Here is a 26,176-nt window from a genome sequence, read left to right as displayed (position 1 = left end):
AACTTTTGGGTCTAATTGCCTTTTAAATCCTTTCTCATTAGACTCTTAAGCTATTTAATCATTCTAGCAACTTTTATACCTATTACAATTTAGTCCTTTTCATTTAATTGACTACCCAACCATTAAAATTTCCTAACGAAATTTTAATACCACACTAATAACATTTCATAAATATTTATAAAATTATTTTCGACTCGGTTTTACAAGATAGAGGTCCCGATATCTTGTTTTTACTCAATTTCTTCAATAATTTCTTTTTCTAACTAACCACTAAATCGGTAAAATTTTTCTATCAATATTTTCATACGATTTTCCTATCATATCAATTTTCATGCAAAAATATTGAAATAAATTTCTCTTTAAATCGGATTTGTGGTTACGAAACCACTGTTCCGATAACCTTGAATTTAGGTCATTACAACTCTCCCCCCTTTTAGGATTTTCGTCCTCGAAAATCTTACCAGTAAAGAGATTTGGGTATTGTTTCCTCATTGCCTCCTCCGGTTCCCATGTCGCTTCCTCAATCCCGTGCTTTTGCCACAATACTTTCACCAAATTTATCTTTTTATTTCTAAGCTCTTTTGTCTCCCGTGCCAATATCTTGACCCGTTCTTCACTGTAAGTCATATCCGGTTGAATCTCTACTTCTGTCGGAGAAATAACATGTGAATGATCTGATCGATATCGTCGTAACATAGATACATGAAAAACATTATGGATTCTATCAAGTTCCGGTGGTAATGCCAATCGATAAGCGACCGGTCCAATTCTTTCTATGATTTCATAAGGCCCGATAAATCTTGGACTCAGTTTATCCTTTCGACCGAATCGAAGGACTTTCTTCCAAGGAGACACTTTCAGGAATACCTTGTCACCGACTTGAAATTCAATCTCTTTTCGTTTAAGGCCGGCATATGATTTTTGATGATCGGAAGCTGCTTTTAGACTATTCCGAATAACCTTTACTTTTTCTTCAGTTTCCCGGATCAAATCAACCCCATGTATCTTCCTTTCACTAAGCTCTGTCCAATATAACGGTGTTGTACATTTTCTACCATACAAAGCTTCATACAGAGCCATTTTAATACTAGACTGATAATTGTTATTGTAAGCAAATTCAATCAAAGGTAGATACCTCTCCCAATTACCTTCAAACTCTAGTATACAATATCGGAGCATATCTTCCAATACTTGAATTACACGCTCAGATTGACCATCTATCTGAGGATGAAATGTAGTGCTGAAATACAACTGAGTACCCAAGGCTTCTTGCAATTTGTCCCAGAAACGAGACGTAAATCGAGGATTTCTATCTGATATAATGGAGACAGGCACTCCATGTAGCCTGAGAATCTCAGATATGTACAGTTCAGCTAGTTTATCTAAAGAATAATCCATACGTACTGGAATAAAGTGAGCTGACTTTGTTAATCGGTCAACAATCACCCAAATAGCATCTTTTTTCCTCGGAGACAAAGGTAACCCCGATACAAAATCCATAGTGATTCTTTCCCATTTCCATTCTAGTATAGTAATTGGCTGAAGTAACCCCGAAGGTACCTGATGTTCAGCTTTAACTTGCTGACATATTAAACACCTTGATACAAACTCAGAGATATCACGTTTCATTCCCGACCACCAGTACATCTTTTTCAGATCATTATACATTTTATTACTCCCCGGATGTACAGACATAATACCGCTGTGAGCCTCGCGTAGAATCTTCTGTATGAGCTCTGAATTCTGAAGTACACATACCCTACCTCTGAATAATAAACAACCATCAGAACTAATCTGAAATTCAAAATCATTACCTGACTCACACTGTTCCCGTTTAACTTGTAACTTATCATCATTCTTCTGAGCTTCACATATTTGCTGTAAAAATGTTGGTTTAGCACTTAATTCAGCTAGGATTGAACCATCATTAGTCAATGATAACCGGGTATTCATAGCTCGTAAAGCCAATAGAGATTTCCAGCTCAAAGCATCAGCTACAACATTAGCTTTACCCGGATGGTAATCAATAATCAAATCATAGTCCTTTATCAGTTCAAGCCACCTGCGCTGTCTCAAATTTAAATCTTTCTGTGTCATCAAATATTTCAAGCTTTTATGATCAGTATAAATATGACATTTCTCACTGTACAAGTAATGCCGCCATATCTTCAGTGCAAATACATTAGCAGCTAATTCAAGATCATGTACTGGGTAATTTCTTTCATGTGGTTTAAGTTGTCATGAAGCATAGGCTATTACTTTACCTTCTTGCATCAAAACACAACCTAAACCATTTAATGAGGCATCACTGTAAATAACAAATTCCTTACCCAGTTCAGGCTGCACTAATACAGGTGCTTTCGTTAATAGGTCTTTCAATTGGTTGAAACTTTGTTGACATTCATCAGTCCACTCGAACTTTACATCCTTCTGCAATAATCGAGTCATTGGAGAAGCTATTATAGAGAATCCCTGTACAAATCTCCGATAATAACTAGCTAAACCCAAGAAACTTCTAACTTCAGATATATTCTTCGGTGGATTCCAATTGACAATAGCTGATATTTTACTTGGATCTACCCTGATGCCTTCGGCAGATACAATGTGTCCAAGAAAACCCACTTATCGGAGCCAAAATTCACATTTATTGAATTTAGCATATAACTGCTTCTCTCATAGAATTTGCAACACAATTCTCAAATGTTCTGCATGTTCTTCTTCATCCCGAGAATAAACCAAAATATCATCAATGAATACTACTACAAATCTGTCTAAGTACGGTCTGAATATCCGGTTCATCAAATCCATGAATACTGCTGGTGCATTAGTTAGCCCAAACGGCATAACTAGAAACTCATAATGCCCATACCTGGTTCTAAAGGCTGTTTTTGGCACATCTAACTCTTTTACTTGTAACTGATAATAACCTGATCGAAGATCAATATTTGAAAACACAGCAGCACCTTTCAGCTGATCAAATAAATCATCAATCCGGGGTAACGGGTACTTATTCTTTATGGTTACCTTATTAAGTTGCCGGTAGTCGATACACAATCTCAAAGACCCGTCTTTCTTTTTCACAAACAGAATCGGAGCACCCCAAGGTGAATGACTCGGTCGAATAAAACCTCTATCAACAAGCTCTTGCAACTGTGTCTTTAACTCTTTTAATTCTGTAAGAGCCATCCGATACGGAGCTATGGAAATCGGAGTAGTTCCTAGAATCAAATCTATAGAAAATTCCACTTCTCTTTCTGGTGGCAATCCTGGTAATTCCTCTGGAAACACATCGGAAAATTCACATACCACTGGAACTACCTGTATTTTTGACTCAGATACTTTGGTGTCAAGTACATAATCCAAGTAAGCATCATACCCTTTTTTGACATACCTCTGTGCTGCCATTACTGAAATCATATCAGATAACCCCTCTATCTGATCAGATTTAACCCGAAGTAACTCACCATTCTAACATTTTAGCACAATATATTTTTGTCTACAATTTACTACTGCATCATGCTGGGTTAACCAATCCATGCCCAATATCACGTCAAATTCATCAAATGGCAGTAACATCAAATCAGCCGGGAAACAATAACCTCTTACCATTAGTGGACAATTTTTACAAATTTTATCCACCAACACAGACTGGCCCAGGGGGTTTGAGACTTTAACCACAAATTCAGTAGGTTCAACAGATAAATTTTTAATAATTGCAAGTTTAACACATATATATAAATGCGTAGAACCAGGATCAATCAATGCAGTAATATCAGTATCAAGTAAAGAAAATGTACCAGTAATAACATCGGCTGCTGAGGCATCTTCTCTGGCACGAATGGCATATGTCCTAGCAGGTGCTTGTGCCTCAAGCCTACCTGCAGTATCTTTTGTAGCTCCTCGACTACCACTGACATTACCGGCTGGTCGAGGTGGTCTACCTCTCGAAACTGGATTACTCAGCTTCGATATATGTTCAGTGTAACACCCCTATCCCGTAACCGTCGCCGGAATAGGTAAGGGGCATTACCGGACTTGTAACTCATGTCAGAACAGTAAAATTTTGAACTTTTTCTTGAAATAAAGATCATTCATTTAAATAAGTACTAAGCACAGCCAGGGATAAAATTTAAACTTCTCTAAGTAAACATTCAAAAGATGCCATTTTCGCATGGCTTATATACATTAACCAAAAATATTCTTCCGCCACTAGTCTATTCTATGCATGCCATAAGATAATCCAAAACGTAGTAGTACCAAACAGTGGATAGTGATAGTGTGACTAGTTGCTGATGATCCCCGAGCCTGTAGCTTCCAAATGAGATCTATAAAATAGAGGAAACAAAGTACACGGAGTAAGCATTACAATGCTTAGTAAGTTTTAAGCAGTGTCAACAGATAACAATCAAATTATAACATAGTTGTTCGTATTTTTATTTCACTCTTCCTTCGGGCATACCATCCCTTTACCGAATATGCACATCTCATCATATATAATAGGCAGATAAATTCTCACTTGATAGTGACCTCTTATGATCATAGGTACATTACATATTTTTTTTCCTGACTTTCCACATTGACCAAATGCACAATAATCATAGAACAGTCTTATTGCTTTACTCACATGTGCATCACATAACGACCTTGTGATTTAGTCTAAATCAAACTTAAATATAATCTCAAAATACATACCTGACCAACTTAACGCATTGAACGTATTTATTACCAATTGTTATTGTGAAGTTGTATAATCTTACGCTTTACTTGAATCTTCAGCAAAACCTTTAGTTCGAGGCTTACCTGGACAAAATCTCCACACGTAGTCATCGGGTCTTTAGAGCTCGGATATAGTACGAGCACGAAGCTTACGGACATTAATCAGTGATAATATTCTCGCATAAAGCCTGCGGGGTTTTAACCCGGATATAGTACTGACACAAATGCCCTTCGGGACTTATCACATTTATACACTTTCACATCCATCACGTTGGCCACTCGGCCCTATCACATATATACACTTTCACATTCATCACATCGGCCATTAGGCCTTATCACATATATACACTTTCACATTCATCACATCGGCCATTAGGCCTTATCACATATATACACTTTCACATTCATCACATCGGCCATTAGGCCTTATCACATATATATACACTTTCACATTCATCACATTGGCCATTCGGCCTTATCACATATATACACTTTCACATTCATCACATCGGCCATTAGGCCTTATCACATATATACACTTTCACATTCATCACATCGGCCATTAGGCCTTATCACATATATATACACTTTCACATTCATCACATCGGCCATTAGGCCTTATCACATATATACACTTTCACATTCATCACATCGGCTATTAGGCCTTATCACATATATACACTTTCACATTCATCACATCGGCCATTAGGCCTTATCACATATATATACACTTTCACATTCATCACATCGGCCATTAGGCCTTATCACATATATACACTTTCACATTTATTCAAATATACTTCACATACCACATATACTATCATGTACAGACTTGGTCTTGGCCGAATCTACATCCATCACTTTCCAATGAATAATTCAATTTTACGCCATACTATCATTTCATATTCGAATACTCATAAGCTTACAATATCACGATTTAGAATTCAAGTATGGGTTTAATCAATAGCTTATGAGCAACTAAAACAAGTTTTATCCATGTTTACAACAAAATCACATATTCACTACGAGCTGTTTTCCTGAGCAATGGTCACCAAATTATTTATAACCGGAGCTACAAAACTCCAAATCACTTGCCGTTAATTTTTCCTGAATATAGACTCGTATATCTTCCATCCATATAATTTCCAGAATTTTAGGTTTGGCCAATCAATACCAGATTTTTCTTAAAGTTTCCCCTGTTTCACTGTTTGACTAATCTGACCACTCTTCACTACGAATCAAATTTCTCATTTTACAGAATTCAAAATGTGTTGTATTTGATTTCATTTGAAATTAGACTCATTAAGGAGTCTAAGTATATAAATTTTATCTTATAACCATTTTTGTACAATTTATAATGATTTTCTAAAAACAGAATAGGGGATTTCGGAGTCATTTTGACACCGTCTCACACAACTTTAAATATCTCTTTATAGGAAATTTCTTTGCTCACAAGGTCTTTTTTATAAGAAACTAGACTAATTAAGCCTTGATTACATATTTTATTCAGCCTATAATTCCACACCAACAATTTATAGTGATTTTCTAAAATCACGTTACTGCTGCTGTCCAAAGCAAATTATTACAATTTGCTCTTAAATTTCCAAGTCCAAACACATATGAACTTACCATTTGAGTTTAAGTCATATCATGGCCACATCATATCTTATTAAATCAACTCATTATGTCCTATTATGATTGAATTTACTCAACGTTTAATCACTTAAAACTTACCTCGGAAGTGGTCGACGACTAGATATCCACGGCTATTCGTTTACTTTCTCTTTTCCCCTATCCGACTTTGATCCTCTTTGCTCTTAAGCTTAAGTAAAACAATAGATTTGCTTAAGTACTTAACTAATATTATTCACTTAACAATCACATTTGGCAATCACATATATATAATCTACATCTAAAACAATAGATTTCAATATGTATCATATTTAATAAAACATGCCATGATTCGATTTCATGCTTATTTAATTTATATCTAATTCACATTCTAAATAAAAGTTTATCAAGCTTCCATCTTCCTTTAACTACGTACCATTTAGAACTATCAATACTTTACACCCTTTAACAAATTATAATCAATTGCCAAATGCATCTTTGACAATTTAAACCACACAACTCAAATTCTTACAATTTAAGCTTAGAAATTTCTATTCATGTAAATTTTAGCAACATGGAGTCCATTAAACACTCCAAAATTCCATTTGAACAACAATTGTTCAACCTTCTAGCATAATTTCAATCTGGACAGCAAGCATTATTTAACATTCAGGCTGTTTTATTAAACCATCCTAATAGCTTAATTAACACCAATTTATAGCCCCTTGAACAATGAATTAAACCCATACGACTAGCAACAAAAACTAATATTTAACAACCATTGTTTTCTTTTATTTCAAACATGCAGCAGACCAATTCCTCCACATATTACAGCACATTCAAATCAGCATTTACATGCTGGAACAATTTGTTTTCAAGCTGGAGTTTCCAGCAGTCATTTATGCATTTAATTGTCACATTGTTACGTCACTACTAACAACTGAAACTTAGTAAGAATAACATAATATTTTAGCTATTAGACTCAATTTATCAACCCCTAGTCGGCATGAAAATAGAACCATTAATTTGTTCAAATTTTTGGACAGCATAACGAAGGCACAAAATTGGACAGTAGTAATTTTTACAACTAATCAAAGAGCTTTTCTTTTCTACAACCCGCATCCATGCCTTCCAACCACAATCCATCATCATTTTTCTTTACAACAAAGTTAAAGATAGAGGGGAGCTTAGAAAACTTACCAACTTAGGATACAACTCTTAAATAAGCTAAATCCTTAGTTTCCTTCAACACGCAAACTGTCTCCATTTTTCTTTTTGTTGCAGCCCTCTTCCTCTTCTTCGATGGATTACCGAGTTACTTGAAATTTCAGCTACCTAACTAGCTAAAATCATAGTTTTTCCTCCTTCTAGCCATCTTCTAAGCCAAAAATTAAAGCAACCAAACTTTCTTCTTCCTCCCTCAAGTCACGGCAATAGAGGAGCAACCTAGCTAATTTTTTTGTTTCTCCCCTACTAACCACTATTATTTTATTACCCATGTTCTTTATTTTATTATTTCTAACATAAAACACTAACATAAAATGTTTATAATACATTTCATCCCATAGCATGGTCGGCCACTACTTGTCATAGGTGGAAATTTGACATGCAAACCCATTATTTTCATAACATGCACTAATAGATCCTTATAGATTAACCCATCACATTTCAAAGTGTCACACATAAGTCCTATTACTAAAATTCACTTTCAATTAACAAAATTCAAACATGAAATTTTCACACATGCATATATACATATAATAAGCATCAAGTATGACGGTTAATTATTTTTATGACTTGGTTTTGTGGTCCCGAAACCACTTTTCGACTAGGGTCACATTAGGGGTGTCACATTCAGCTTCTTTTTCACCCTTTTCTGGACAATCTCTGAGGAAATGGTCAAAAGAACCACATCGGTAACAAGCCCCACTCTTTAATCGACATTCACCAAAATGAGCTTTATTACAGTACTGGCATCTCGATTTAGGAGTGCCAATACTGCCAACACTGGTCACTGATGGAGTAGAAGATCTTGGATTAGTGCGTTGAGAACCTCGCTCTCTGCCCGAATACCAAATGGCTGAAGTAGAACAATCCTGACACTTCTTCAATTTCTTTGAAGCAGAAAACTGGGATTTCCCATCGGTCTTTAACTAAAAATTCTAGCTTCCCTCTCAGCCTGTTTCTTTTCTTTGCTCAATTCTTCAGTTTGTAAGCTCTCTCTGCCAATGTAGCAAACTCTCGAATTTTAAGAATTCCGATCAGTAGTTTAATGTCTTCATTCAACCCTTCTTCGAATCGTTTACACATTTCAGCTTCTGACTATACCCATTCTCGAGCATATTTACTCAATCGAACAAATTCTCTTTCATACTCAGATACTGATCTGTTACCCTATTTCAACTCAAGAAATTCTTTTCTCTTCTAATTGAGAAACCTCTGACTGATATATTTTTTACTGAACTCGATCTGAAAGAATTCCCATGTAATTTCTTCTTTCGGAACAACTGAAGCTTTAGTATTCCACCAATGGTAAGCTGTGTCTTTTAGTAGTGAGACGGCACATTTCAGACATTCTTCTGGTGTACAAGATAATTCTTCTAGAACCCGAGTAGTGTTTTCTAACCAAAAATTCAGCCCGTTCGGAATCATCATCAACTGCTGCTCGAAATTCTTCAGCCCCATATTTTCAAATTTTATCTACTGGAGCTTTCCCTTTTCTGACAGATTCAGTACCTGCACCTTGTGGGATCTCGGGAACCGGTGGAGGAGCAGGAGGGGGGAGCTTGAACTTGCTGCACTACAGGGTTAGTTCTTAAGTATTGATTCAACCATTCATTCATCATTTGAAAGAAGGCTATTTTTGCCTCGTCCCCTCGACCCTTTATCTCGGGCCTTTTACTGCTAGTTTCTTCTCTTTGTACTGAACCCGGAGCATGAATCCCAGCTTCCTCAGATTGAGCTCGGTCGGATGACATTACTATAAGAAAAACACATTTTAAATGGTCAGGAGATATCACACTATCAATAATAATTTAAATGGCATGTATAGCTAATCCCGTATTTGCTACATCGGTCCTAGAATCGGCTAAACCGTAGCTCTGATACCAACAAATGTAATACCCCCTACCCGTATTCATTGCCGGAATAGGGCACGAGGTATTACCGAAGTTTACGAATTTATTTATTTATTTATTTATTTTATTTTTTTAAGGAAAACTCAATATAATCCCTTTACAGATATCTAACCTTCCCTGCAATATTATATCAAGACCAATCCAAATCAACCAATCCAATTCAACATATTTTTAAGATAAATTCATGCATATTTATAAAATAACGTCATCACATACCCAAAACCAGGTTTGTTAACCATACCAATGGCTAACTCTACATTCATTTCACAGAATCATTTACTTTATTAGCTTATACATGCCATTGATTTCCAAAATAAAGTTTCTTTATATACCGAAGTCCTGAGGTTGATAGTGTGATGTGTCTCCGACCAAATCCGACCTCCGAGCTCTTATCACTACAAAACAGGGAAAAAGGAAACGGGGTAAGCACTTTGTGCTTAGTAAGCTCATGTAACAAGAATTATACTTACCTAATATTTTCAATACAATACAATAAACATTCCTATATACATTCAATGCATTATTACCCTAATATGCACAAACTCAACATTCAAGTTAGTACAATAATTTCCATGTACCAATAATATATACTATGATTGATGACCTCATCAATACCATGATTTCCATTTCCTTGTTATTTTTCCATATTTATCCCGTTGAATTTCTTAGAATTTTCGATGGATTTTCAGAGATACACTTTTAGTGTACATTTCCGGGTCCGTCAATTCATATTCATGTGCGCACATAACCATTTCAGAGAGCACACTCCCGCGAACCTCAACCTTGCAGCGGGATTACCAGTCCAGGCTAAATCCCCTGCAATATAAACTCATAGAGTATTGTCGGGATTACCAATCCAGGCTAAATCTCCTGCAACGACAATTACTCTAATGAGCTTGGATTTGAATTACCAGTCTAGGCTAAATTCAGACCCTAATTCGGATTACCCGTCCGGGCTAAATCCATTTTACACATATTCTTCGGGAGGGCTATATCAGGATAGGATCACCCGTCCGAGCTAGATCCTTTTTACCGTCAATTCCTTTTCAGAGATCCATCGAATTTTCCTTTCATTCAACCGGGATTTCTTCTCCGTTTATCAAATATATCAATGTTTCATAAATTTTCATACAATGAACATTCAAATCATATTCACATAAATAACATACAATCTCAAGCATTTAAGAATATAATTCAAGTTACATGAACTTACCTTGATACTTGTTTGTAAACAAAAAAAATCTACTAATCCCGAACTTTTTCCTTTCCTCGATCTAGCTTCGTATTTGAATCTTCTGGATCTAAATTAATAAATTTAATTATCAATTTAATAAATTTCATGTTCATATGCAACATTCTCTATAATTCAACTATTATTTATAGTTCATTCAAAGCTGTCTAATTGAGTCATATTCACTAAATTATTTTTATCTTGAGATACAGAACTCCAAATTAGGATCCGATAATTTTCTCTGAAACAAGACTTACATATCTTCTTACCAAAAAAATTTCAGAATTTTTGGTTTAGCAAATCAGTACAGTTTATTCTTTAAAGTCACCCCTGTTCTGCTGTCGACAGTTCTGACTCTTCTTTACTAAAAATTAATTATCTCTTCAGACAGAATTTAAATGATGTTCTCGTTTGTTTCTCTTAAAAATAGACTCATTAAGTATTCTATACTTATAAATTTAATCTCATAATTGTTTTTCTTCAATTTTTTATGATTTTTAAAAGTCAGAACAGGGGAACCCGAATTCATTCTGACTTTGTCTCACAAAATTCATTATATCTCAAAATTTACAAATCCATTGCTTACACTATTTCCTCTATTAGAAACATCAATAATATTTAATTCCATATTTTTATCATCTTCTAATTCGATTTATACAATTTATGGTGATTTTTCAAAGTTAGTCTACTGCTGCTGTCCAAACTGTTTTTGTGCAAGCTGTTTATTACCATTTTTCCCCTAAGCTTTTAATAAATGATAATTTCGTCCCTACTCAATTAGCCTCTCAATTGAACTGATTTTTCTCAATTAATATTTTATTCTATCACCTTAAACTAGTTTACAACCTTTAGGAATCAGAATTTCAGCAATAGACTTTAATTCCAAGCATTTTCACAATTAGGTCCTAAAAATCAATTTCTATTGAAATTACCTAATAAAATCATCTCATAAACAAATTAAAGCTTTAATTTCATTCTATTTCATCATAAACTTACAGCACTCAACCATGGTGACTTTCAATTTCATCCATGAAATCAAAAACTAATGAATTTAATAGTAGGACCTAGTTGTAAAAGTCTTAGAAACACAAAAATTACAAGAAAAAGGCAAGGATTAACTCACTTGGTGCAAAAATTATTAAATATCAGCTTAGATAACCTTCCTATGACGTTTTTAGCTGCTGGAATTGAAGAGAAATGAGGAGAAATCTAGATATTTCCTATTTAGTCCTAGCTTTATTTAGTTAATTTTGCAATATTCCAATTTTACCCTTAATTTATCAATTTTTCTGCTGATTTCATACCCTTGCCGTCCAGCCCAAATAAATTTTGGGTCTAATTGCCTTTTAAATCCTTTATCATTAGACTCTTAAGCTATTTAATCATTCTAGCAACTTTTACACCTATTACAATTTAGTCCTTTTCATTTAATTGACTACCCAAACATTAAAATTTCCTAACAAATTTTAATACCACACTAATAACATTTCATAAATATTTATAAAATTATTTTTGATTCAGTTTTACAAGATAGAGGTCCTGATATCTTGTTTTTACCCAATTTCTTCAATAATTTCTTTTTCTAACTAACCACTAAATCGGTAAAAATTTTCTATCAATATTTTCATACGATTTTCCTATCATATCAATTTTCATGCAAAAATATTGAAATAAATTTCTCTTTAAATCAGATTTGTGGTTACGAAACCACTGTTCCGATAACCTTGAATTTAGGCCATTAAAAATGAAGGGGGCAACGGATAAAGGAAAGGCCCCTATGACTATCACTGAAGAGGATAATGAGGATCATCCTACGGTTTTTACCCCACCCCATGTGAAAACTCAACCTGAGGCATATCCCCAAAGGCCGTCCGTCACAATAAGGTCTCAATATGGGCAAGTTGATGCTGGAACACCCATGAACTTCCAAACTGGCTCGAGATCCAACCCGGGAGATAACCTTACCAATCCAGTCATCCCTGATTGAGATGTAGCTAAAAGGGAAGAGATGAAACTCGAATCATCAAGGTAATTAGAGGAACGTTGCAGATGGTTGGAGGAGAAATTTAAGGCATTGGAAAACGCTGATAATCGTCAGGGAATTGATGCCAAGAACTTGAGTTTGGTCCCAGATTTGGTGCTTCCTTATAAGTTCAAGATGCCGAAATTTGAGAAGTACAATGGGACTACTTGCCCTGAGGCCCATATCACCATGTTCTGTAGGCGGATGACCGGCTATGTAAACAATGATCAACTATTGATCCATTGTTTCCAGGATAGTTTGGTTGGGGCAGCAGCTAGGTGGTACAATCAATTGAGCCGCACTAGGATCAGTTCTTGGAGAGACTTAGCGCAAGCCTTCATGGAGCAATATAATCATGTGACTGACATGAATCCTGATAGAATCACTCTACAGAACATGGAAAAGAAGCCTAATGAGAGCTTTAGGCAATATGCACAGAGGTGGAGGGAGGTTGCTGTGACAGCCCAAAATTGACCCTATTCGGGAAGTGGTTTCGGGACCACTAAATCGAGTCATAAAAAAATAATTAACCGTCATAATTGATGCTCATTATATGTACATGTGCATGTGTGAAAATTTCGTGTTTGAATTTTGTTAATTGTAAGTGAATTTTATCAAATAGGACTTATGTGAGAAAATTTTGAAATGTGCTAGGCAAATGCAAAGTGGCCTATTAATGCATATTGTGAAAATGATGGGTTTGCATGTCAATTTACCCAAATTAAAGCATAGTGGCCGGCCATGCTATGAGTGGAAACATGTCACAAACATGTTATGTTAGTGAGGTATGTTAGGAAAAATAAAATAAGGAGTATGGGTAATAAAGAAATGGAAACAAAAAAAAGTGTGTGGTTGTTTCCCCCTCCCCCATTGCCGTAAGTTAAAGAAAAGAAAAGAAAAATTTTGTTCATCCTTTTTCATCTTCTTTTGGCCGAAAAGTCTAAGGAAGGAGGAAGGAGTTCTTGCTTCATGTTTGGTTTGGAAGAGGATTAGGAGGAGGTTTGGCCATACTTGTATCTAGATCAAGGTATGTTTGAGGTTGTGCCATGAGATTCATGCATGTTTTTTTTAGTTGCTAGCTTGAGTTCTAGTTAGCCCATGGTTCAAATCTTTGCTATGTCATGGGGATGATATTCGGCCTAGGTGGATTTTGTGTTAATGCCATGGCATGCTAAATATGAAGCTTGTTAATGATGCATGTGATGGTGGATTGATGATTCTTGAATCTTCTTTTAGCATTTTTGAGTGAGCACATATGTGCATTGGTTGCTAGATGGAGAAGAATCGGCTAGCAAGTTGTGTGCTAAGGCCGAATATAATTTTTGTATATTAATGAGTAATGCATGTGTTAAATTGATGGAAAGGGAGAGGATGCTTTACTAGTGTATATATGTGTGTATTAGCCAAGTTTTGAACTTGAAACAAAATGGTGTTTAGTCAATACAAGTAACCATACTTGTAGAATATATTAAGTGTTGCAATCGGCCCCAACATAGACATGTATGTTCGGCCACATGAATAAGTACATAAGCTATGTGTATGTTCGGCCATAGGTAGCCTATTGATGGCTTTAGCTTGACTTAGAAAATTCGGCTAAGGGGAAATATTAGCTAGTATGTTAATTCGATTCGTGATTTCGTACACATGTGACTCTAATGTCTAATGTATATATGGGCTAAGTACCTTGAGCTTCTCTTTTGATGTTCGAATGAATTGTATTAAATTGCTTGATGTTTTTAAAATGCGTATGACCATTGTGTATTTGAGCTAAAAGGGTGGCCATATGACCTATCAAACTCCTTGTCATATTCGGCCATAAGCTAGCAAAATGAGACTTTAATGAGTTAAATTTGTTTGAATTAGCTCAAGAGCTTAGAGGACCCCAGTTGGATAAGGGAAAGGAAAAAGTGGTCGAGTAGCCATCGGAATCGTTCGACAACATCCGAGGTAAGTTCTTGAGTAAAAGAGCTTAAGTTATGATTTGATTAGATCATGTTTTAAGCAAATCAAAATCATGCTCTTTGTGTGTGGCTATTGAGCCGAAATTGCAAGAATGATAAGTGTCTTGTGTTTGAGTTTTGCTAACGAAAACGAAATACGAATGTGCCATGATTTATTGCTAAATGTGCATGGTTATTTGAATGATGTCCGGGCTAAGTCCCGAAGGCTTTGTGCTAAGTGACCATATCCGGACTAAGATCCGAAGGCATTTGTGCGAGATACTAATTCCGGGCTAAGCCCGAAGGCATTTGTGCGAGTTACTAAATCCGGGTTAAGTCCCGAAGGCATTTGTGCGAGTTACTATAACCGGGCTATGTCCCGAAGGCATTTGAACGAGTAGCTATATCCGGTTAAATTTCGAAGGTACGTGATTTGGGAATGAATGATCTTGCTGTAAAATTTTCTGTTAATACGCTTGAAACATCCCAACATTGAGATATGTTTCGTATGTGCTTTGAATTAGTTGAGCCCTTACAAATAAGTATTCGCTCAGTTGATAAATGAGCTACCGGCCTTTGGCTAAGTTGATCTTTGTGTATGAATAAAAGGGTTGGTAATGTGAAGTAAGTATGATATTGAAAAATTGAGCATATGAAATTATCCGTTTAGCTACATGAATGCTATACTTTTGTTGTGCTGGAATCCCTTGCTCAAAACTTACTAAGCATAAATTGCTTACTCCGTCTCCTTGATTCTCTGTTTTATAGATTTTGGTTCTCCAGCTATCGGACTCGGGATTTTGAAGTCGAAGTCGCCCACACTATCAAAGCCCCCCCCTTTTGGTACAATTTTGGTTGAACTTCGAAATGGCATGTATAGGACTACCCTTTTTGTTGGGGGTCATGGACCCTTTGGACTTGTATAATTTTGGATAGCCATGCGAAAATGGCTTATATATGTTTGAGTATAATGTTATAATCATTTGGTATGGATATGGTTGTTGAGAGGTGTGGATATGCTTAACAAGGATTGGCCATGGGAATGGTTAATCACTATCATAATTTGTGCTATTTATGCTAAAAGGGCTAGTTGAATCATGGAAACTATGAAATAAGTAAAGTCTACCTTAAAGGCAGATGCTGACAGCAGCAGTGATGTAGATTTGGAAAATCACTAAAAATAGTAGGAATGGAATTAAATAGTGAATAAATTATGTAAACGAACCTTGATGAATCTATTTTCATAGGAAAGTAACGAAACGATCATATGGACAGTATGTTAAGAGATATTCAGGTTCTCGTAAGACAGGGCCAGAACGGTTTCTGGATTCCCTGTTTTGACTTTGGAAATTAATTATAAATTAACCAGAGATAATTAGGAGTCATTCCATATATTTATAGATTCCTCTTTGAGTCTAGTTTCTATAGAAACAAATGACATCAGTATTGAAGCCCTGTACAGGGAGATATCCAAGTCGTAATGCGCAAAGGTCAGTGTAGTCGATCCCTGTAACATGGGAGACTTTGACTAATAAACTGTACTAATTGGCCCAACCAAAAATTCTAGAAAAAATATGTATATGGGAATATGAGTCTAGTTTCAGGGAAAATTTACGGAACTGGATTCCGAGTTTCTGAACTCAAGATATAATTTTTAAAGCGACTAGTACGCAGATTGGCAGTGTCTGGGAAATTTTTTTATAAGTGTTTTAAAGTCTGTTAACACCTCGTGTTCGACTCCGGTGACGGTCTCGGGTTCGGGGTGTTACATTTGCCATGGAAGTTCAACCACCGCTCTTGGAGAAAGAAACTACCATGCTGTTCATTAACACCTTGAAGACCCCATTGATTACTCATATGATTGGAAGTACCACCAAGAGCTTTGCTGATATAGTTATGGCAGGGAAAATGATTGAGAACGCCACAAGGGGTGGTAAGATAGAGAGAGAAACTACTAAAATATCAGCCCTAAGAAGGAAAGATAATGAGGTGAACAATACGAGTAGTTATAACTCAAAAGCGATTACGGTTAGTCAGCCCAAAGCAATTACAGTTGGGCAATAGGGTTCCCAAAAGCAGGGATCTGGTACGAGACAAAACTCTGAAAAGGTCTCATTCACGCCTATCCCAGTAATATACCAGGAGCTTTATCAAAGTTTATTTGATGTGCACACAATAGCTCCTTTTCATTTGAAACCACTGCAACCTCCATATCCCAAATGGTACGATGCAAATGCCAAATGTGAATACCATACAGGGATATCGGAGCATTCGATCGAAAATTACACTGGCTTTAAAAAAGTAGTGGAAAGACTTATCAAGATAGGGGTCGTAAAATTTGACGACACCCCTAGTACAGAGAACCCGTTGCCGAACCATGGTGATAAGTGGTAAACGCAATTGGAACTGGTATGAGAAGGATTAAAGAGGACATGGCTAAAGTAAGAATGCCGATAAAAGTAATCTGGGAAGAAATGATGAAAAGAGAGATGATAATCTCTGAAGAAGGAAATAAATGAGCGAGGGACTACTGCGAGTTCCATGCAGAAGAGGGACACGAGATCCAAGAATGTGACAAGTTTAAGGCTTTGGTACAAAGCCTTATGGATAATAAGAAGCTGGAATTTTATGAAGCTGGCTCAGATGAGGGACACGTATGTGCATTGGAAGGTGAACCAAAGAATCAAAGAATCAACCGGCCAAGGATCATTATTTCTCTACCAAGGAATAATGAAGTTGAGACACAAACTGCGCCGAAAGTCATTATTCACAAACCCTCTTCCGTTCCTTATAAGGATAACAAGAGTATCCCTGAAATTATGACTATAATATGACAATGCCAGAGAGAGAAGATATAGCTAGTACTTCTAAGGAGGCTCAAGTTTAAGGCTCCTACACACGTAGTGCGAAGCGTTATGATGCAGGAGGCATCAGAGTTGAGCCCACGAAAGTGAAAGCCTTTGATATTGAAAAGGAGAATGGGGCTGAGGTACTTGTTAATGAGCCAGTGAAGGAAGAAGAAGCTAGAGAGTTTCTAAAATTCCTAAAACACAGTGAGTACAGCGTGGTTGAACAATTGCGCAAACAACCAGCTCGCATATTAGTGTTGGCTTTGCTTCTGAGTTCAGAGGTTCATCGTGAGGCATTAATGAAGGTGCTCAACGAGACTTGCGTTACTAATGATATATCCATCAACAAGTTGGATCGATTGGTTAGTAACATAAACACTGACAACTTCATTTATTTCAATGATGATGAAATCCCACCTGGTGGTATGGGATCAGCTAAAGCTTTGCACATCACCACTCGCTGAAAAGGATATACATTGCCGAGTATGCTTATTGATAATGGGTCAGCCTTAAATGTCCTACCATTGTCCACATTGAACAGATTGCTCATAGATAGTTCTCACATGAAAACATGCCATAATGTAGTACGAGCATTCGATGGCACGGAGAGAAAGGTTATGAGAAAAATTGATATCCCTTTAATGATCGGGCCAAACACGTATGAGGTAGATTTTCTAGTGATGGACATCAAGCCCTCTTATAATTGCTTGTTGGGAAGGCCTTGGATACATTCGGCAGGAGCGGTGCCCTCATCTTTGCACTAGAAATTGAAGCTAGTAACAGACGGACGGCTGGTTACCATAAATCCGAAGGAAGACATCATAGCAGCAGTCAACAATGATGCACCCTATGTAGAGGCGAACGAGGAGGCCGTTGAGTGTTCTTTTCCCTCCTTAGAATTCGTTAATACAACATTTATTTCAGAAGGGAATCAGGTGTCAGTGCCTAAGATATCCAAAACCACAAGAATGGGTTTGCAGATGACAGTGGGGAAAGGAGCCTTGCCAGGAAAAGGATTGGGAAGATATCTCCAAAGAGAGATTCAAGTTCCAGAACTAAAGGAGAAGAGAGATCATTTTGGCTTGGGTTTCAGGCCAGATCACAGGTAGAGGAGGAAGGAAAAAGAGAAGCATCAAGAAAGAATAATGGCGTGTTTAAGTGGAAGAGAAGTAGAGTGGGAATCAATGACGTTCCATCATATATCCCAGACCTTTATATCAGGAGGGATAATTCACCTTAAGAGAGGGTTGCTCGAAAAAAGAAGTCATCACATCAATGCTGTACATAATGAAGAGTCTGAAAGAAGAAACCTTGAGGGCATTCGCCCTTATGAATCGGGAAGTTCTTTAAACAATTGGACTGCAGAAGAACTTCCTGTAGTTTTTAAAGATTTTTCAGAATACTCTTGTTGCTCTAAAAGCCTAGGAGTAATAAGATTTCATTTGTAAAGTAAGCTCATGTTCGAATATTTGCGTTTCAATAAAACACAACTTTTGTTATCAATTCGAGTGAATATTCTTTTGACCTTTTTAAATTCTTTCAATTTTTTTTCATTTCATTCATAACACATAAATAAACATTCTTAAATTCATTCATTCTTTGTACATTCTTTCGTACCCCGCAGGTCCCTAAATATCAATGACATGAGCACTAATACTACAAATTCTGAATTCTCTTTTGAGCAAGACATGTGTTTAGAAGAACCTTAGGATTTTGAAGATGACAGGGATTGTGATGTGTCTCCAGATCTGTTGAGAAAGGTGAAACAAGAGGAGAAACAAATCCTACCCCATGAGAAAGAGGCAATATAGAATGTAGCCTTGGAGAAAGGAAATGAGGTGAAAATTGGGACACACATTGCTAAGGAAACGATACAAGGTCTTGTTGAGCTGCTACGTGAATTCAAAGATATCTTTGCATGGTCATATCAGGATATGCCGGGGTTGAATACTGATATCGTGGTACATTATCTCCCCATAAGACAGGATTGCAAGCCATTTTAACAAAAATTACGAAGGATGAGGCCTGATATTGTGCTGAAAATAAAAGATGAAGTCAAAAAGAAGTTTGATGCTGGCTTCCTACAAGAGGTTAAGTACTCAGAATGGGTGGCTAACATTGTATCTGTCCCTAAGAAGGATAGGAAGGTATGAATGTGTGTTGATTACAGATATTTGAACAAAGCTAGCCCAAAGGACAATTTTCATTTACCGCACATCGACACTTTGGTGGACAATACAGTGGGATATTTGTTGTTCTCCTTTATGGATGGCTTCTCAGGGTACAATCAGATAAAGATGCATCCTGAGGACATGGATAAAACCACCTTCATAACATTGGGGGCACCTTTTGCAACAAGGTAATGCCCTTTGGGCTGAAGAATGCAAGGGCAACATACCAAAGGGCTATGGTGACCTTATTCCACGATATGATGCGCAAGGAGATTGAGGTGTATGTTGATGACATGATTACCAAATCTCGAACAGAGAAGGAGCATATTGAAGTCTTGAGGAAGTTGTTCCTGAGATTGAAAAAGTTTCAATTGAAGCTTAATCTGACAAAGTGCACCTTCAGAGCTAGGTCGGGGAAATTATTGGGCTTTGTAGTCAGCAAAAAGGGAATAGAAGTTGACTTAGACAAGGTTAGAGCCATACGAGAGCTGCCTCCACCACGTACTCAGAAAGAAGTTTGAGGTTTTCTTGGAAGGTTGAACTATATCGCTCGGTTTATTTCACAATTAATCGAGAAATGTGATCCTATATTTTGCCTCCTTAGAAAACACAACCAAGGTACTTGGGATAAGGAATGCTAGAATGCTTTTGATAAAGTTAAGCAATACTTGTTAAACACTCCAGTGTTATCTCTGCCCAGTCCAGATAGACCATTAATTCTATACTTATCAGTGTTTAGTAATTCTATGGGATGTGTGCTTGGTCAACATGACGACTCAGGAAGAAAATAGAAGGCGATATATTACCTCAGTAAGAAATTCACTGAGTGTGAGATGAGATATTCGCCAATTGAGAAGTTTTGTTGTGCTTTGATCTGGACGACTCGAAGTTTGAGGCAATATATGCTATATCATATGACTTGGCTAATTTTGAAACTTGATCCGTTAAAGTACATGATGGAGTCAACAACCCTAAATGAAAGAATGGCGAGGTGGCAAGTACTGCTTTCAGAGTTTGATATAGTCTATGTGAGTCAAAAGGCTATAAAAGGAAGCGCGATAGCAGAATTTCTGGCTAGCAGAGCTTTAGAAGATTATGAGCCATTGAGTTTTGATTTCCTTAATGAGGAGTTGATGTATGTGGCAACTACTGAAGAATATCCATGGAAGTTCAACTTTGACGGCGCATCCAATGCGGTAGGAAATGAATTTGAGGCAGTCTTGGTATCCCCAAATGGTGATCATTATCCATTTACATGTAAATTGGATTTTGACTGCATGAACAATATGGCCGAGTATGAAGCATGCATCATGGGGATTCGAGCGGCCAAAGAGCGAAAAATTAGAACCTTGGAACCAGCTTAGGGGTGAATAGGAGACAAGGGACCCCAAATTGATTAATTATCGAAAGGTAGTTTTCGAGTTACTTGAGAGGTTTGATAACATCACCTTTAATTATCTCCCACGAGACAAAAACCAGATGGTAGATGCTTTAGCAACACTGGCTTCCATGATTAAAATAAATAAAAAAGAGGATGTGAGACCAATTCAGATGAGTATTTTTGATGTTCCAGCTCATTGTTGTAACATCGAAGAAGAGGAAAAGGATGACCATCCTTGGTATCAAGATATATTACGGTATGTGAGAAATCGTGAATATCCTGAGCAGGCAACTGAGAATGAAAAAAGAACCTTGAGGAGCTTAGCCTGCGAATATGTACTAGATGGGCACATCCTTTATAAAAGAAGGAAGGATCAGGTACTTTTGAGATGTGTCGACGTTGTAGAAGCCAGGCAAATCTTGGAAGAAGTACATAAAGGTGTTTGTGGGACACATGCTAATGGCTTTACAATGGCAAGGAAAATCATGAGGTTTGGATACTATTGGTCAAATATGGAAGGAGATTGTATCAGCTATGCCAAGAAGTGTCATAAATGCCAGATATATAGGGACAACATTCATGTACCACCTTCACCTTTGCATGTTGTGACTTCTCCATGGCCCTTTTCCATATGGGGCATGGATGTCATTGGGCCAATATCACCAAAATCTTCGAATGGGCATCGTTTCATTTTCGTGGTCATTGACTACTTCACGAAATGGGTAGAGGCAGCTTCAGATGCTAGTGTTACCAAGTCGACAGTAAGTCGATTCTTGAAAAAGGAGATTATTTGTCGATATGGAATGCCTGAGAGGATCATATCGGACAATGCATTGAACTTGAATGACAGTATGATTGCAAAAGTATGCATCCAATTCAAGATCAAACATCAAAATTCATCTCCATATCGCCCAAAAATGAATGGGGCAGTGGAAGCTGCCAATAAAAATATCAAGAAGATAGTGGAGAAAATGACTGAGACCTACAGAGATTGGCATGAGAAATTACCATTTGCACTCTTTGCCTATCGAACGTCCGTCAGAACCTCTACTAGGGCAACTCCTTTCTCGTTGGTTTATGGGATGGAGGCAATGTTACCCATTGAAGTGGAAATACCTTCTCTTCGAATTTTGTCAAAGATAAAGCTGGATGAAGCAAAATGGATTCAATCGCGGTATGATCAATTGAACTTGATTGAAGAAAAGAGGTTAAGGGCTATTCTTCATGGTCAGATGTATCAGAAGCGAATGATGCGAGCTTATGATAAGAAAGTTCGTCCAAGAAAATTTCAAGAAGGGGATCTTGTACTGAAAAAGATTCTTCTCACACAGAAGGATTTCAGAGGAAAATGGATGCCGAATTGGGAAGGGCCGTATGTTGTGAAGAAGGCTTTCTCTGGTGGTGCACTGATTTTGACAGAAATGGATGGGAAAAGCTTACCCAATCCAGTGAATTCAGACTCAGTCAAGAAGTACTTTGTCTAAAGAGAAGGGAAGCCAAGGTGAAAACCCTCAAAGGGCACTTTGAAACTTCTAAAAAAAATGGAGAGGTCAAGGTGAAAACCCACAAAGGGTGCCTTAAGACCAAAGGGGTTTTGAGTTGAAAACCCGAAAGGGCAGCTCAAATTTTGAAAAGCATGCAGTGATCTTGCTAACCGGATTCAACAAGAAGGGGAGTGTGTTACATGCTGGGGCATCAACAAAGTACTTTGGATCTTCTAAACACATGTTAAACTCAAAACAGTCTTCAGGGAGTTGGTATACAGAAGCCCAAGTTGTGATATGTAGGGCATCTAATTTTTGTCCTGGTTACTATCTTTGGATTCTTTTTCTTCTCAAAGATATATTTTTAGATTAATTTCCTTTTGTATTTTTTATGATTTATCTAACTATTCTCAAGATCAAATTATTCGTTTTCCATTATTCATAAAGTGTGTTGCATTGAAATAATGATTGATGAACTAAATATTTTTACAAATGAAGTTTTGCATATTACTCTGGAAATATCTAGATAATACGAGAAACTAAAACAGAACAATTGTTTGAAGAATTCTCATGAGTGAAAGTCGGAGGTACTCGAGAAAATTTCTTCTTCAGTTCAAAGGATGATTGGACAATTCAAACGATTCAATCCTAGGAGAGAATCATCTCCAACAGGTCGTAACATTCAATAGGACTAATTTGATTCAAAGCATACGAGCAGAGTACGACTGATACTTTGAGTAAAAAATAAAGATGAAGCTTTGATGGATGAATGAGTAAAGACGTCCGAAATAAGAGTCATTTTCATAACATTTTGCATCATAATATGTCTATTTAGGAGCATTTGACTCATTTCGATCATGGCATCCTAATCATTAGGCATGAGCACATACGCATTCTACAGGTTATGTCTTTTAGGGGACAATGTAGATCACCGATAGCAGATTTGACATTTCTATATTAGACGGGGAGCAGATCGAAGATAGCAGATCTGACATTCGTGTGTTTACATCAAAGCAGATCAAAGATGACAGATTTGGCGTCTGTATTAGATGGGGAGCAGATCGAAGATAGCAGATCTAACATTCGTGTGTTTACATCGAAGCAGATCGAAGATGACAAATTTGGCATCTTTGTATTAGACGGGGAGCAGATCAAAGATAGTAGATCTGACATTCATGTGTTTACATCGAAGCAGATCAAAGATGACAGATTTGGCGTCTCTGTATTAGACGGGGAGCAGATCGAAGATAGCAGATCTGACATTCATGTGTTTACATCGAAGCAGATCAAAGATGACAAATTTGGCGTCTCTGTATTAGACAGGGAGCAGACTGAAGATAGCAGATCTGACATTCGTTTGTTTACATCGAAGTAGATCGAAGATGACAGATTTGGCGTCTCTGTATTAGACGGGGAGCAGATCAAAGATAGCAGATCTGGCATTCGTGTGTTTACATTAAAGTAGATCAAAGATGACAGATTTGTCGTCTTTGTATTAGACCGGGAGCAGATCGAAGATAGCAGATCTGACATTCATGTGTTTACATCGAAGCAGATCGAAGATGACAGATTTGTCATCTCTGTATTAGACGGGGAGCAGATCGAAGATAGCAGATTTGACATTCCTGAGTTACAGTGAAGCAGTTTGAAGCTATCAGAATACCTTTGAAGAAGATGAGGATCAAGATTTCGAGACTTGGCCAGGCTGGGCAAAATGGGTCCTTTTATAGTCTTTGCTCTATTTCCGTTACACGGCAATGAGTAAAGAGGGGCAGCTGTAGGAACCCGTTTTTGCCCGGGCCCGTGAAATGAAATAAAAAAAAATTTATAAACCAAATTAAATAAATAAAGTGTCCCTGTTAATGTCCAATTTACAATAAACAGGCCTAAAGGCCTGATAATCCAAAACTCGGTTACATTTTATAGCTCAATTAGCCTAAACCAAAATACCCATTAACCTAATACCCGGTTACACCCATTAAACCTCCTAACCCAACAAATAAACACGGCCCAAAGGGCCCAAACCATTAACAGAATCAGAGGACCTAGGGTTTTCTGAAACCCTATTCACCGCAAGCACCCCGACACTAGGCCTCATCTCGCGCCTTAATCGGCGTGCCAATCCCTCGTCACCGAATCTTCACTCGCCTACAAAAGGAAAGAAACAGCAGAGACAGTACAAATATAGCAAGAAATAAAATCAAATATTGTTAATATATTTTATGTTGATTTTCAGTGCCTATAAAAGCCCGAATCGAAACGATGTAATGGAGGGGGTTTTTTTATGCACATTTACAATAAAATACCAACAGTTTATCGAAGGAACGGAGGTGATTTGTTTTTACATTTTTTTTCTTTTTATACATACAAATATCACTAAATAAAACGAAAAGATTTACCGTCAGATTTGCGCTAAAAATCAAAGCTCTTCAGCTTCCGGCCGCCGTATCCGGCGGGCTTGATGACGGCGCGTGGGCGCCTGTGCCTGATGACCAAGGCTTGGCTTAACGGAGGCCGGAGCGCGGAGGTTTTTTTTTTCTCTTTTCCTTTTTCAGAGGATTTCTTTTGTTTTTTTATAACCGGGGCTAAAATGAATTTTTAGGTTTTTTTTATATTTATAAACGACCCATACGATGTCGTTTTAGGATAACCATTTAGTGACCAAAATGGTGTCGTTTCAAGGCTAAGGATCCGCGCGTTGACCCGTGACCCGGGAAGGATCCGCGTGTTTTTGTTTAAAGGGCTAATTGCCCAACTGGTCCTTCCGTATTTTCAGCGTTTATAATTTCGTTCAATTCAAATTTTATTTTTATTTTAATTTGGCCCTGACCTTTTATTTTTGTTTCAATTTAGTCCTAGCTGCTATTATAAGGCTGATGTCAGGAACGATGTCGTTTTGGGATTAGGGTCAAATTGCCTAGTGAGTTCCTAAGCTTTTAGCGTGTGTTTCAACTGGATCCAAAATTCATATTATTATTTTAAAATTAACCTTAGAGTTTTATTTAAATTCAATTTTAATACTTCTTATATATATTATAATTTATTTATTTTAAATATTTGGTATATTATTTATTTTACTTTAAACCTTATTTATATGTAAAAAAATATTTATTTTATTATTTTTGTATGTATTATTTACTATATTATTTATTATATTATGTATAATTTTAAAATTTGTAAATTATTATTAAATATTACATTTTTATACATCATTATTAAATATTTAGTATGTAATATTCTAAATTTACTACAAAATTTTGTTCCTATTTAACATATTATTATTTTTATAAATATATATTAAGTTATTATATCATATAGTATATTTTTATATATATTAACCATTTTTAAAAAAAATTCTCCTTTATTATTATTATGTTGTTTTAAATATTTTATTTTTTAATACCCCATTTTTTAATTGTATTTAGTTTTTATCTTTTTTTATTATTATTTTTATATGTTCATAATTTGTTTATTTATTTTTTGTATTTTTTTGTATTTATTTAGTATTATTTTAGTAAGTTAATTTTATCTCATAAATTATTTGTTATTTTTATGTTATTTATTGTTTTTATATATTTGCATGAAAATTGATTATATATGTTGTTATTCTAAGTTATATTTGCATGAAATATT

The 26,176-nt window shown here is 36.4% G+C and overlaps 1 pseudogene; it reads right to left on the bottom strand.

Moving 5' to 3' along the window:
• LOC107917493 (serine/threonine-protein phosphatase 6 regulatory ankyrin repeat subunit B-like) overlaps window positions 1-26,176 on the bottom strand; it is a 45,977-nt pseudogene that overhangs the window by 8,701 nt on the left and 11,100 nt on the right.

This window comes from Gossypium hirsutum, chromosome A01, assembly GCF_007990345.1.
Source record: "Gossypium hirsutum isolate 1008001.06 chromosome A01, Gossypium_hirsutum_v2.1, whole genome shotgun sequence".
Classification (NCBI taxonomy): domain Eukaryota; kingdom Viridiplantae; phylum Streptophyta; class Magnoliopsida; order Malvales; family Malvaceae; genus Gossypium; species Gossypium hirsutum.
The sequence above is the reverse complement of the archived record's forward strand: the minus strand, read 5'-3'. Positions and strand labels throughout refer to the sequence as shown.